Source organism: Adiantum capillus-veneris, chromosome 1 (assembly GCF_014529385.1).
Source record: "Adiantum capillus-veneris isolate H3 chromosome 1, ASM1452938v2, whole genome shotgun sequence".
In the NCBI taxonomy this organism is placed as follows: Eukaryota; Viridiplantae; Streptophyta; class Polypodiopsida; order Polypodiales; family Pteridaceae; genus Adiantum; species Adiantum capillus-veneris.
In genome coordinates, this window is record NC_140931.1 from 144,052,553 (window position 1) to 144,066,003 (window position 13,451).

Here is a 13,451-nt window from a genome sequence, read left to right on the forward strand (position 1 = left end):
AGTGTTGTGTGTCTGCTTCTATGTGGCAGCCCACCTTTGGCCCCCATTATTTGATTCGCATGTATGGCACTATTAACGGACAACGTGTTCGTCTTTTAGTGGATGATGGTGCAACACATAACTTCCTGAACTATAAGCTAGTCAAGAAATTAAAGCTTACACAGACTCCCTGCTCTCACAAGCATGTGGTCGAACAAATGTCTGGGAATGATAAGGAAGTATGGGACACGGTAGTTCAAGGGGTTGAACTTATTGTTCAAGATCATACGATGATCCTTGAATTTCAAGTTATGAACATGGATCGTGCTGAGTAGTTTTAGGTCGGGAGTGGCTGCATGGTTTAGGAAACACATTTCACACTAGTTATGAACACAACTCCTTATCCTTTATGGCCAATGGTAAACATGTTCTTTTGCTTGGTGAGAAAAATATACCATCTGCACCTCTTATATGTATAGCCGAGCTTTCTATTTTGCAGAAATCAGATTTAATAGATGACATAGTTGGGAAACAAACAAATTGAAACACCTCTATAGTGATGTCACCCAAGAGCGTTGAAAGAGCACTACAACAACACCAAAAGCTTTGGAAAATCCCTTTGAAACACCACAAGTCCGATAAGAGCAGACCCTTGGGAATTTACTAGCCGTCGCCCACCCAAGAGACTATGTCATATAGGAGCAAAACCCTGTCAAAGCACGGATTTAAGCACACGCCGACCAATGCATATGAAGACAAGTGCCTCTCCTTTCAAAATTGAACGACACAAACCCACAACTTCAACATCAATTCCACAATTCATAGATACATGCCCTCCAAATCTGTCTGCACACAATTTGCCACTAGTCTGCCATAGCCATAACCCTGCAGAGAACTATTCATAACCTGAAGAGCACAACTCCAATTGGGGCACTTTAAAGCTTGAGAGGAATCTTGAAAAATGACTGGTGAGAAATCTGAAGATGACAAAATTTGAATCTACAAGCCACTACATGCAAAATTGATACGAGCAGAGAGCTGTCTCGGTGCGACTACGCGTAGAGTAGGCAAGGCGAGGACAAAATTTGCAACAGAAACCATCAAGGAGGCACAACGAGATCAAAGCTGCAAAATTTTGGTGGCTGAAATTTTTTCAGTTTGTACATGAGTTTTAGTTATATACAAGTATCCCTTCGAAAAACTCACTCGCGGACACTTACAGCAGCTCGACAACTGTCACTAGACTAGCGACTTGCAGTGCATGTACATGTGCTGTTAAATCAATCTAAAAAGCTCACAAAAATAGACCCCATACACCTTTTTGATACTGGGTGTCATGTCCATATGTACAAATTTACAAAAAAAAGGGTTCTCAAAATGCGTGCAACAACGTTTTTTGTGTTACTGCTTGTCTCCAAGTCTTGTGAATTCTAGTAATGGTATGCAAAGTGCAATGAATTCTAATGATAAGCAAAGTGCTAACAAATCTAACAAGCAAAGCACTCTCAATTTTAATTTTATTGAGCAACGTGCAACTGTTGTAAAACAAACATTACAAGAATTACAAGATTCTCCATCCCAGCATAACTCTAGTTTACTTTCTCCTTTTGCATGGAAAAATATGACTCACTTACTCATGGAGTATAGTGATGTATTCTCAAGTGATTTACCGTCGGGTTTACCCCCTACATGTGATATGCAGCATGGCATAGATGTCTTGCCAGGAACTAAACTGGTGAGTAAACCACCTTATTGTATGAGTGGTAAAGAAGCCAAGGAGTTTGAGAGTCAGTTGGCTGACTACCTCGCCCGTGGTTTCATTAGACCTAGCACTTTGCCTTGGGCATCACCAATTCTATTGGTAAAAAAGAAAGATGGTACTATACGCATGTGCGTAGATTATCGTGGATTAAACACCATAACCATCAAGAACAAATATCCTCTACCTCAAGTAGATGAGTTGTTTGATCAACTCCATGGGGCAAGATACTATACAAAGATAGATCTTCATTCAGGATACCACCAGGTGTGTATCCTTTTGCAAGATATCTCCAAAACTGCCTTTAGAACACGGTTCGGGCATTTTGAATTTTTGGTTATGCCTTTTGGTTTAACCAATGCTCCAGCTACATTTATGACACTCAAGGATAGTGTCTTACGTTCCTATCTTGGAAAATTTGTTGTGGTTTTCCTTGATGACATTCTCATTTACAGTAAGACTAAAGATGAACACATAGAAGACTTACAATTAGTGTTTGAACAGCTACGAGCTCACGCTCTGTATGCTAAGCAAAGCAAGTGTGATTTCTTTAAAACGGAGATACATTACCTTGGCCATGTGATCTCTTATTCTGGCATCAAGATAGACATTGACAAGGTCGCTGCCATTCTTCAATGGCCACATCCCAACATGGTTGAGGAGCTTCAAATATTCTTAGGCATGGCTGGATTTTATCGACAGTATATCCGTGATTATGTCAAAATCGATGTTCCTATGATGGATCAACCTAAAGCAAAAGGTAAGACCTTTTCTTGGGAAGAAGCCCAAAAATGCAGTTTTGAACAGCTCAAGGTAGCTATAGCCACTGCTCCTATCCTAGCAATCATTGACCCACTTAAGCCGTTTGTGGTAGAGACTGATGCTAGTGATAAAGCAATTGGTGTGGTACTTCTTCAGGAGGTAAGACCTATAGCCTTTGAAAGTAAAAAGTTAAATAAATCTCAATAGAATTATTCTATCTATGAGAAAGAGCTCAATTCCATAATCCACGCTTTACGAAAGTGGAAACACTATTTATATGGTGCAAAGTTTGAAGTAGTTTTTCACCATGAGAGTATCAAATGGTTTACTACTCAAACGGGCTTGAAGGGCCATAAAGCTAGATGAGCAAAAATCCTTCAAGATTATGATTGTAAGCTACAATATCACAAGGGGCGATATAATGTAGTAGTGGATGCACTAAGTCGGATGCCTCAGTCTAATTCACTTGCTTTCACATAAATAAAGAGTGAATTTTTGGAGTCATTACGTGGCAAGTGTGGACAAGATCAATCATATGCTAAATTGTGGAGTGCAGTTTTAAAAAGGGATCCCTCATACTAACATGTCTCTGTACAGCCAGATCAACATGTCTCTGCACATGCAGATAAAAACTCCAACACACAGAGCTCCACCCCTACTCAGGAAGAGCTTAAGCGATAGAAGAATTTTTCCATTGATGATGGCTACTTACTCCACAAGGGTAGAGTATGTGTGTCAAAGGACTCAGACACTAGGCGCCAAATCTTATTTGAGTGTCACAATAGTCCAAGTGATGATCATCCAGGTATTTGTAAGACGTATGCCTTAGTTCCATGGTAATTTTATTGTCCAGGCTTACATCATGATGTTCAAGAGTACATACTAAACTGCCAACAGTGCCAAGTTAATAAGGCAGAGCATCTCAACATAGGTGGCCTTTTACATCCCTTAGAGATTCCACAAGGTGTGGGAGAGTATCTCTATGGATTTTGTAGTAGGACTACCTACTGCAAATCGTGGCCATGATTCCACATGGGTAATTGTAGACCGTCTCACAAAGATGGGTTGATTCATTCTCACTAAGACTACAGTTAAGACACCTAAATTAGCATGGCTATTTGTAGAGAATATATATAGACTCTACTGTCTTCAAGCTAGTATCATTAGTGATAGAGATCGAAAGTTCGATAATCACTTCTGGAGAGCTGTGTTTCAAAAGTTGGAAACTAAACTTAATCTAAGTACGGCTGATCATCCAAAAACAGGTGGTCAAACCGAAAGAGTTAATCAAGTGCTAGAGGATATGCTACGAGTGTACGTTAGCAAGAAGCAAACCAATTGGGAAGATTACTTACCTATATTGGAATTTTCTTATAATTCAAAGCATGTGACTATAGGGTTTAGTCCCTTTTTTTTTATCTGGATTTCAACCTAGATCACCCATTATGGTGGGGTTGGCTAAGGAGAAGATACAACAAGCGAAGGATTTTCTCCAAGACCATTTTGACATGCTTCGAGTTGCTAGACAGAATGTTAAGCAAGCTCAAGATCAATATAAGAAGTACGTAGATGAGCATCGTCGTCGTGCTACTTTCGAAGAAGGAGACAAGGTTTTCCTCAAAGTTCCGGAGCATTCAGAAAGTCTAAAGACAAGAAAAGTTGCTAAACTTTGACCATGCTATTGTGGACCGTTTACTATTTTCAAACGTATAGGTCAAGTGGCCTATAAGTTAGCTCTTTTAGAGCACTCACGAGTTCATGCTATTTTTCATGTTAGCCGTTTACAAAAATAGGTAGGACAGAATGACAATGTCATTGACATAGGTGTGTTAGTTGACCTTATCAAACCACCAAGCATCCCTCATGAGCCCGAAAAGATTTTGGATTCTCATGAGCTTCTCACTAGACATCATGTCAGATGACAGGTGTTGGTAAAATGGATAGATAGACCTGAAGAAGGTTCTACATGGGAGAATGTCTTCGCACTTAAAAAACGTTTTCCTATGTTTGTTTTTGAGGACAAAAACAATTCTCCAAGGGGAGGGTAATGTAAGGACATGGGTCCTACACAAGGTCACCGGCATGGCCGGAAAGTGTGTACGCTAGGGGGAGGCTATAAGATAGCACGGCTAGGTGGAGACTAGCACACGCATCACCGCCGCCCTTTCAGAAAGAGACTGCATCTGAGTCTGTGTAGTGAGATAGAGAGAGAGTATTCCTTTATGCAACTCATAGTGTGTGGGGGTCGCAAGAAGTAGGGAGATAAAGTTAGAGAGATAAATTGCAAGTTTTTGTGAATGTGTGTGTTCATTAAGATAGATAGAGAACGAATACTCTTTGTAGCATTGGTGAGAGAGAAAGAATAGGAGAGAGAAAGAAGTCGACTTGCATGTCTTTATAGTTAGTCTGTCAGTGTGTGTGTGTGTGTGTGTGTGTGTGTGTGTGTGTGTGTGTGTGTGTGTGTGTGTGTGTGTGTGTGTGTGTGTGTAACAGGAGAGAGAGATAAAGGAGAAATTTTAGAGAGAGAAAGAGGGAGGAAAAATGGAGAAAGAGAGAGAAAGTGAGGAGAAAGGAAAGTAACTGAGTGAGTGCAAAAAGGCTAGAGAGGCTAGGGTTGAAAAAGTATGATGTTATAATGTGTATGAGAATAGACATACTACAGTTAATTTTGGTGTGTTGTGTTTCAGGCTATTGTGCTCACGAGGGCGTTCGCAGTTAAGGAGGGGAGCCAAATATTTTTCAAAGTATAGTTGCCAAGTTGGGGAGTTGCAGCAGTTTAAAGAAATTCATTTCCATTGTCGAAGATATTTCTTGTTCGTCAAGGAAGACTTCAAGTTTCACTAGGGGAGGAATGTAGACCCGAAGATATTTTCACATTATGTATCAAAACCGGGATTAATTGGGATATGCATGGGCATGTTAGAAGCATTTGCATTTCAAATCATTGCACATGTATGCATGTTTAACATGATTTGATGTTGCTGCATATAAATGATTAGATAGGATTTTAAAGCATTTGCTGATATTTACATTCAAATTTGAATGCTTTTCCAATTGCTTTGAAAGTTCGTTACCAGTTTCGAGACGTTATGCAATTGTCAAGACTACTATGCATAGCCATATCAGTTTTCATGGGGGCCTAAATATGTAGGTATAAAGAGGGTGATAGTATTGAGAGACAAAGTAAATTGGAGATTCGACTTGAGTTCAAGACTAGCCAAAATAAATATTTACGATTTTTTAGGATTGTCTTTACGACATTAAAACTCTCTTTTATGGTTATTTTGGGGCAGGGCAAGAGAGAAAACGGGGATACAGTGTATTTTAATAGGTTCAAATGGTAAAATCCCAGTTAGCCGTTGAGTTTTCCTTTAAGGAAACAGTAAAAGTTTACACTATTTCTAGTGTAATTACCGATAACATCTTCAAATTTTGACATAAAGACTGAGAGCATTTCAAGGTTGTCCTTATATTTGCCGGTTGAGAGCGAGAGATAAACATATGGTCACCAAAAAGGGCAGTGGATAGGGTAGGGGGGCCAGTACTGTCACACCAAACTTCAAGGGGCCATCATTGAAGACTCATGCATAAATTTTTTCATGTTAGGTTTGGCATGGCATAGTCTGCGCGTACAGATGCCATACAAAAAATTGGGGATCCATAAAGCAACATTTGGGAGCATTTTTAAAGGCCAACTCCAGCTTCCCTATTAAAAAAAGTCCCGTTAAAGGGATGCACTGTCGCCCCCATTGCTGCCACGTTGACCCCCAATCCCGGAACACACGCTATCGAGTATAGGCACATCGAGTAGCTGGTTGGCGCAGGAGGCTGTCCAAAGAAAGCGAGGAGAAGAAAGAAGAGCACCGCAGCCAGGTTCGTCAACCAGCAGGGAGGCTCTTCGTCCACAATTTCCAAGTGAGTTACCAAACTCGCTCAGAACAGATTGCGTTTTGCTCTTTTTGTGTGTTGGAATACAATTTCTTGACTTCTGCTATCTTGATTGAGCTAATTCCTCGCGCGCGTGCACACACACATACTCACTCACACTCACTCTCACACACACACACAGAGAGAAATATTAAAACTGACATTTAATAGTGCTTGTCTGTGTTTAAGATTGAGCTTGAGACAATATCCGAGATACAAATTGAGCGACGATTTTGAAATTCCTGAGAAAAATTGCATTCGGGGTTGAGCTTGAGCTTGTTCTTGACAAAACCTGAAATTTAAATTGAGTTGAGATTCAAAATTGAGCTGAGATTTAAATTGGGTTGAAAATCTGAGATTCAAATTGAGTTGAAAATATGCATTCAAGGTTGTTCTTGACAAAATCGGAAATTCAAACTTAGTTGAAAATTTGAATTCAAGGTTAAGCTTGTGAGCATGTGTCTTTCCTCGATGCTTTTTTCAAGCGAAGTGCTTGTAAGCGTGCTGCCCTTCGAGATTTTTGCCAAATGTTTGGCACATGTAGAGGATGTAGCGGTGCATGGGGAGTCTCTCCTTCCCATAAGATAGCTCGCATCTGGTGTTCAAATTGGATTTGTTGAGCATCCCACTGTCTTTTTGCTGCCCTTTTCAGCTTCTCTTCTTCCTTTTGTTGCTTTCAATGAAGACTTAACTCCATAGTCTCCTTGTGCTTTTGCTCCTTTTACTTTCGACGTTCCTCTTTAAGCTGGTCTAGTTGCTCTCTCTTGGCTTGCTTTGCCTTCATGCTTTCAATGTATTGAGATGAGGTAAGGATAAGAGAATTGGTGTAGTCCAAGAAGGCCTCTCCTTGCACTTGTCCTATTGTGACATTCTCATGTGGCACTTTGAGGATTTCAATCACACTAGGGTTTGTCGGAGGAGGTGATAGGTCAGCCCCTAAAGTAGTCAAGACACTTGCCACATCACACGCTACATCATCCATTGGAGTGCATGGCACTTGACTACAATCTAGCTCTTCTTCCGAGCATGGCACCTGACTACAATCTGGCTCTTCTTCTGTTGTGCTACTTGAAATGTGTACATCCATGTACTCACACGGCATGCATGAAAGGTCTATTACTTGATGGTTGAAAGGCCATATACATGTGGCTCTAAAGCCTGCCATTATGTTACTTTCTGTGCAAGCAGTTCTCAAAGCACGAGAGGCTACTCCTGCTAGCTCACTTTTTGTGGCTTGAGTGGAAAAGGTTCTTAGCTGCCAGAGATTTCTTTCTTTTTGAAAGTTGCTTTTGAAGGGCTTGAAAACAGCTACGTCAAGAGGTTGTAGCTTATGAGATGTGTGGGCTGGAAGGGTGACTATGTCTAGTCCCCATTGAGATGCTTTCTCAACCACCTCCAACCGGGTGTGGCTGCCATGGCCATCTACTATAAGTAGGTGACATTGTGTTGGTGTAAGGGGAGATGGCAACACAGCTTTGAAGTGATCAAGCCAAGCTTCAAACAATTGACCAGTCATCCATGCTTTGCCTTGCATTGACATCACAGCTCCATCCTCGCATTCCATCAGGTAGTTTTGCATTGCCTTCTTTCCCTTGAAGATGTAGTATCCGGGTAATGCACTCCCTGCTGCATTTACACAACACAAGATGGTCAACCATTCCCTAGAGTCGGGGGTGATTCCATACACTACCTTAGAGCCCTTCTTAGCCAACACCCTCATGCCCTTTTCTCTGCCTGCTTGCACTCCTGTCTCGTCTGCATTCCAAATGTTTTCTGGTGGGTATTCATGCTCTCGATACATGATGCGAAGGTTGTTGTAGAAGCTTTGAAGCACCTCTGGACGTAATGCAATAGCTCTTGATTTATCAAGTGCCTGTGATGTACGAAATGTTATCTCGGGATGGCGGCGCCTAAATGAATCCCACCAGCTTTTGCCTGGTACTCCATTTGTAAAAGGTGTTGCCCGCATTTGGCAAAGCTCAGCCACTTTAAGCTTTAAGCTACCAAGTGTCACCCCATGAGCGGCATCTTGCATTTGGAATGCCCAATTGACCAATGCTTTCTCTTCAAGAGGCGGAATAATTGTTGTTGGATCTTTGCGCTTTGTCTTGGTCCTTCCCTCCATCCATGCCTTGATTGCATTGACACTCATGCCAAATTGACGACTGCATTCCCGTAATGACATACCCCCATCATGTGCTTCAAGAGCTGTTGCCATGTCCTTCTCGGACCATATTAAGCGGCGTCGTTTTGGTGGTGAGTCTGCTCTCACTTTTGCATGGGCAACATCTTTGGCAGGTGGATTTGTTGTTGATTTCTCTCTTGGTGCAAGAGATGACGAGGAATTATGTATCAAAGTAGGACTAGGTACATTGCAATGCTTGTTGGAGACAAAACCAGGCTGTCTTCCTCTCTTCTTTTCGAACGAAGAGCGTGTGAGCGGCATAGCTGAGAGAATGGGGCGAGAAAAGGCAAGAAAGAGATGGGGCTTTGTGTTGAAAAACACAAGGAAAGAGTGCTGAGAAATATGGAGATAACACGCTTTTAGAGAAACTTGATGGTTGTCCAAACCCTAAACATTCCAACAAAATAACCATGTAATGTTATTATGCAAGGTTTTTTTGATCCATGCAAAGAAGGTGAAATTATTTATTACCTCATATCAGCAAATAAGCGTAGTCCACGCAACGAAAGCGTTTTTTCGGATGCATCTCCATGTCATTGTTTTCAGCTCTTCGTACATTCTTTTTGAGTGAACAACTTGGGTTTGCGTTGTTGAACAAATCGTCCAAAGCGTCCACTTCCTCTATGATTCTAGGAGAAGGTGCTTTTCTTTGTGACTTGTCGTTTCTCTCTATGGGCTTTGAAGGGGTTTTCGTGATGATATTTGACACTTTTGATTGGGCAACACTACGAGTGCAAAGGGCTGATGGTCTAACATGTACTCGACCACATCTACATACTCTATTTCCTTTCCTATCAACTAATATTTGAGTGCATAAGAAGGGTGAAAGTGTTGGGTACCTATACAAGAGGCATAACAAACATTCACATAAGGGTGGAGAAATAGCATGGCAAGTCACGAAAGCAGCAATTCAAGATGGGTTGTGCCTTGTGTATGGGATTTCAGTTTGCTATTTAAAGGGTTGAAGCTTGGTTTTGATTAGTCCACTGTAAAAAGCATGGATTGAGGCAAGACTCAAAGGAATAGAGCATGATTGGTCATATTTTGAATTCTTGGATTAGGGTAGTTAATGTGTGAGACATGCTCTTGTAGATTAGAGGAGGGAATCTGTATTTTGAAAGTGGCTTGCTTAATGGAGGGAACCAGGTTTTGGAGGAAGGCTCTGAGGAAATTGTTTCTGATTGATTGGGTTCTTTTTTAAAATTAGTTTCTGAGCTTTGCAATGTTCTAAAAATCATTATATGAGCTGCAAACCTTTTCTATTTAATCGTTTTCTTAAATCTGGAATGAAAACGGAACATAAATTTGCTCTTTATAAATCTCTACGCTTCAGAATATGAATGCTCATGTTGTGTGTGCAAAGGTCCATTAATGTTGCATGAAGAGACCGAAAGCAGTTGTGGTGCGTGCCAAACAGTGCACACTCTTCCCTCAATAGTGACAGCGAAGCTTTTTTCGTGCAGAGCGTTTTCTTTCAAATTTCTATGCGCCTTAATTGGCCTTGAGATGCGCTTTAAAAATGTGCCTTTATTGGGCTCCTTAACCTTACTAGCCCCTTTACCCTAGAGAGAAAGGGGAGCTCAACCCTTGTTCACTGGATCTTTGAGATCTTGAGGATTGTCCCTACGATGTTAAAACCTTTTTCAAGTAGGTCTTCTAAAGAAGATTAAAAAAATCAATTTTTAAATAAATGTTTTTCTTGAGTTTTTATGAACCGCCCTCATAAGGGGAGAGCCGACAGGCGAGGTCGCGAGGTCTGGTGGAGGTCGTTAGGGGAAAGAGAGAGAGTCGGCAGCGCCTCCCTTCCTTCGCTCTCTTTCTTCCCCTCACTGGGTTGCTAGATTTTGCCAGGCTGGACCCTATGTGTGTATGTGTAACTAGCATGTGTGTGTGTGAGAGAGAGAGAGAGAAAGAAGCTTTGAGAGTCCATGAGGAGGGTGGTGATGCCTTGTGTGTGTAGAGGGTGAGAGTTAGAGAGAGAGAGAGAGAGAGAGAGAGAGAGGAACTCTCTGGTGATATTGCTGTGAGGGGAGGGCTCCCTGGAGACCATGCAACATGCTAAGACGCTGGTGTTGCCATGCCGAGTAGGAGAAGCAAGGGCCAAGAACGAGCACAAGCCATGAGGAAGGAGCCGAGAGGGAGAGTAGAACTCTCTACAGGGATGGTCCGAGTGAGATGAGGACAACATTCTTTGCTGCCGCAATTAGAGAGAGAGAGAGAGAGAGAGAGAGAGAGAGAGATTTCCTTTATTGTAGTGCAGGATAGAGAGGATAGAGAGAAAGAGGTGGTGGCCGCAAGCTAGTTAGCGAGTAAGAGAGAGTGAGAGAGTCTAATAGTCATATTGCATGATATGTATTGCATGTGTGTGTGTTACAGTTGACTGCGTCTATTTATGTGATTGAGAGAGAGAGAGATTTTGTTCTAGTTTTCTATGTATGTCTATGTAGTGAGGAAGAGAGAGAGAGGGGGGGAAAGAACCCTGTAGCGCTAGTGTGTGAGAGAGAGGGATTTTTGGGTATTTAGCAAGAAGTAGAGAGAGAGTGACTCCGGCAAGAAATGAAGGGAGAGGGAGCCCAAGAGGGCTACCCTTTGTGTGTGCCTTGCTGTAGCGTAGAACCCTTGGAGCGCCACAGAGAGAGAGAGAGAGAGAGAGAGAGAGAGAGGGAAAGAGAGTGCGTCTGAGTTTGTGTAGTGAGGTAGAGAGAGAGTATTCCTTTATGCAACTCATGGTGTGTGGGGTCGCAAGAAGTAGAGAGAGAGAGAGAGAGAGAGAGAGAGAGAGAGAAATTGCGACTGTTTGTGAACATGTGTGTTCATTAAGATAGAGAGAGAATGAATACTCTCTATAGAGTTGGTGAGAGAGAAAGAAGCCGACTTACAGGTCTTTAAAGTTAATGTGTTAGTGTGTGTATGTAACAGGAGAGAGATAAAGGAGAAATCTTAGAGACAGAGAGAGTTAAAAGTTAATGTGTTAGTGTGTGTATGTAACAGGAGAGAGAGATAAAGGAGAAATCTTAGAGACAGAGAGAAAGAGGGAGGAAAAACGGAGAAAGTGAGGAGAAAGGAAAGTAATTAGGTGAGTGCAAAAAGGCTAGAGAGGAATCATTTAAAGAATGAAAAGAGAGATTTCGATTATCGAGCGCACAAGAGAAGCCGACGACGGAGATGTATTGAATTGAACTAGTGAATGACAAAAGCAACATTAACGTCGAGGACGAAAGCAATTTGTGGTTAATTGAGTCGTGATTTTAGAAAATAAGAAATAAAAATTTTAAAATAGTAAATTCATAATTGTTTGTGGAAGCATAAATGAAATCTTTGAGTTTTGTATAGTAGAGTTTACAAGCAGATTCATATTTTATTATTATTTCAAATTTTAAAAGCAAACTTTAATTGTTTGAAAGTATTTGGCAAAAGTCTGTAAGTCAAAAGCAATGATTGCAAAGTTTTCATATGCATTGGGCTGGGAATTGAACAATTGATTATTTTCAATACAAATATTTTTGTTGATGAAATCCACTGTTCATGATGAAATGGGTATATGTGTGTGGTCATAAATTAAAATCTGTATGAGTTCAGAGTGGTGAAGATTGTTGCAAAATTGATAAAGTAGAGAAAGAAAATTTATTATTCGTGAATATGTCAAATTGTTTATAAAACGATTGTTGTTGAAGATGCTTAGCAGAAAGTAGAGTACTTCGGATGTTAGTTAAGGGGGCGGTTGGCCTAGTTGGACTATGAAATATAGGAGAGTAAGTAAATTACGAACGTATATTTATAAATCTGTTAAAATGGGCTTGGGAGTAGTAAGTAAGTGGCATATTAGTGCACTTTTAGGTTAGTTAAGGGGGCCGTTAGGATAATTGAACGTAGTTAGAAAGACTTGGAAGGCAGCGTTCAGTGTTTCCTAATCACCAATGGTGTAGCGTTAAGCTATGGTGGATAAAGGCTTAGCTTAACCATGGTGTTAGGGTTAGGGTTAGAGAGATGGAGATTAGGGATAGGCTATGCCAAGTGCAAGAGCATTAGGGTAGAGTATAGACACAAATGATAGAACTCTGATTCTATAGGGAATAGCCTCTTAAGTAGGCTTCGTGCTTTACAATCATTGGCTAGAGAGGTTGCATCCTCTTTCTGTTGTACCATCTCATCTTTTATCCTTTCTTAGGTGGCTAGAGGGATTTTTCATATGGTGCCACAAGTTGGGCTTACCCTAACAAACACCCCGTTAAGCCAAACTTGGGGTTTTTCAAAGAGTCCATGTGTTTTTAGTTCATGTATTCATGTCATGGTATACTCCCAGGCTAACATGATTCATCTACATGATACATCATAGCGGTTCAATTTGATTCATCACCATGGTTCAATGTCCCATGACACATCATAGCAGTTCTCATTTGGATTTATCACTATGGTTCACAAGTGAGATTTAGTAGGCTCACTAGTAGTCCTGGGTAGTACAAAAATTATTCATTCATTCATTAATGTGTGAAGAGGTCGCCTTGTTTTTCCTTTATTGTCTTCATCTTGATGTCATTTCCGTCATGTGTCACAATGTTTTACATTCAGGCTTTCATGTTGATCATTTGTTTTTATCATGTGGCATGATCTTCATTGTTGTCTTTGATCCAATGTGTTGAGGATGCAGCCTTCTTGGCTAATGGTGTAAAGTACACATATATTGCAATTTTGTGTATTTTTGGTGTGCATGTGATGGGTGGTCTTACCACAAAGTACTCCTTTGGACATTGTCTAGAACCCGTGCTCATGTGCATACTACCTTTGTACACAAATAGTACATACATTTCTTTTGTTGCTTGTGTGCTTGAGGATGACAAT

The 13,451-nt window shown here is 40.9% G+C and overlaps 1 long non-coding RNA gene and 2 pseudogenes across 1 annotated transcript in view; 1 reads left to right on the forward strand and 2 right to left on the reverse strand.

Annotated features, from left to right (window-relative positions):
* The window catches only part of LOC147465722 (uncharacterized), a 153,439-nt gene extending 148,233 nt beyond the window's left edge, over window positions 1–5,206 (forward strand). Inside the window, exon 4 of the long non-coding RNA XR_015189404.1 lies at window positions 5,188–5,206. This is a non-coding gene — a long non-coding RNA (uncharacterized LOC147465722). The remainder of the gene's footprint in view (window positions 1–5,187) is intronic.
* Window positions 5,207–6,869: 1,663 nt separating this feature from the next.
* LOC147465724 (uncharacterized) lies at window positions 6,870–7,518 on the reverse strand (annotated as a pseudogene).
* Window positions 7,519–7,543: 25 nt separating this feature from the next.
* Window positions 7,544–8,214, reverse strand: LOC147465725 (MFS-type transporter clz9-like; annotated as a pseudogene).
* Between the last annotated feature and the right edge of the window lie 5,237 nt (window positions 8,215–13,451).